The sequence below is a fragment of the Mandrillus leucophaeus genome, unplaced genomic scaffold (genome assembly GCF_000951045.1).
Source record: "Mandrillus leucophaeus isolate KB7577 unplaced genomic scaffold, Mleu.le_1.0 Scaffold422, whole genome shotgun sequence".
In the NCBI taxonomy this organism is placed as follows: Eukaryota; Metazoa; Chordata; class Mammalia; order Primates; family Cercopithecidae; genus Mandrillus; species Mandrillus leucophaeus.
Genome location: NW_012104499.1, coordinates 238,390 through 239,766, shown reverse-complemented (window position 1 = coordinate 239,766; position 1,377 = coordinate 238,390).

Here is a 1,377-nt window from a genome sequence, read left to right as displayed (position 1 = left end):
CACATAATTGTCAGATTCACCAAAGGTGAAATGAAGGAAAAAATGTTAAGGTCAGCCAGAGAGAAAGGTCGGGTTACCCACAAAGGGAAGCCCATTAGACAAACAGTGGATCTCTCAGCAGAAACGCTCCAAGCCAGAAGAGAGTGGGGGCCAATATTCAACATTCTTAAAGAAAAGAATTTTCAAGCCAGAATTTGATATCCAGCCAAACTAAGTTTCATAAGTGAAGGAGAAATAAAATCTTTTACAGACAAGCAAATGCTTAGAGATTTTGTCACCACCAGGCCTGCCTTACAAGAGTTCCTGAAGGAAGCACTAAACATGGAAAGGAACAACAGGTACCAGCCATGGCAATGCTAGCAAGAAATTGTAAAGACCATCAATGCTAGCAAGAAACTGCATCAACTAATGAGCAAAATAACCAGCTAACATCATAATGACAGGATCAAATTCACACATAACAATATTAACCTTAAATGTAAATGGGCTAAATGTCCCAGTTGAAAGATACAGACTGGCAAATTGGATAAAGTGTCAAGACCCATCAGTGTGCTGTATTCAGGAGACCCATCTCACATGATGAGATACATATAGGCTCAAAATAGAAGGATGGAGGAAGATCTAGCAAGCAAATGGAAAGCAAAATAAAGCAGGGATTGCAATCCTATTCTCTGATAAAACAGACTTTAATCCAACAATGATCAAAAGAGACAAAGAAGGCCATTACATAATGGTAAAGGGATCAATTCAACAAGAAGAGCTAACTATCCTAAATATATATGCACCCAATACGGGAGCACCCAGGTTCATAAAGCAAGTCCTTAGAGACCTACAAAGAGACTTAGACTCCCACACAATAATAATGGGAGACTTTAAAACTCCACTGTCAATATTAGACAGATCAAGACAGAAGGTTAACAAGGATATCCAGGACTTGAACTCAGCTCTGCACCAAGCAGACCTAATAGACATCTAAAGAACTCTCCACCCCAAATCAACAGAATATACATTCCTCTCAGTACCACATCACACTTATTCCAAAACTGACCATATAGTTGGAAGTAAAGCACTCCTCAGCAAATATGAAAGAAAATAAATCATAACAAACTGACTCTCAGACCACAGTGCAATCAAATTAGAACTCAGGATTAAGAAATTCACTCAAAACTGCACAACTACATGGAAACTGATCAACCTGCTCCTGAATGACTACTGTGTAAACAGCAAAATGAAGGCAGAAATAAAGATGATCTTTGAAACCAATGAGAATGAAGACACAAGCTACCAGAATCTCTGGGACACATTTAAAACAGTGTGTAGAGGGAAATTTATAGCACTAAATGCCCACAAGACAAAGCAGGAAAGATCTAAAATTGA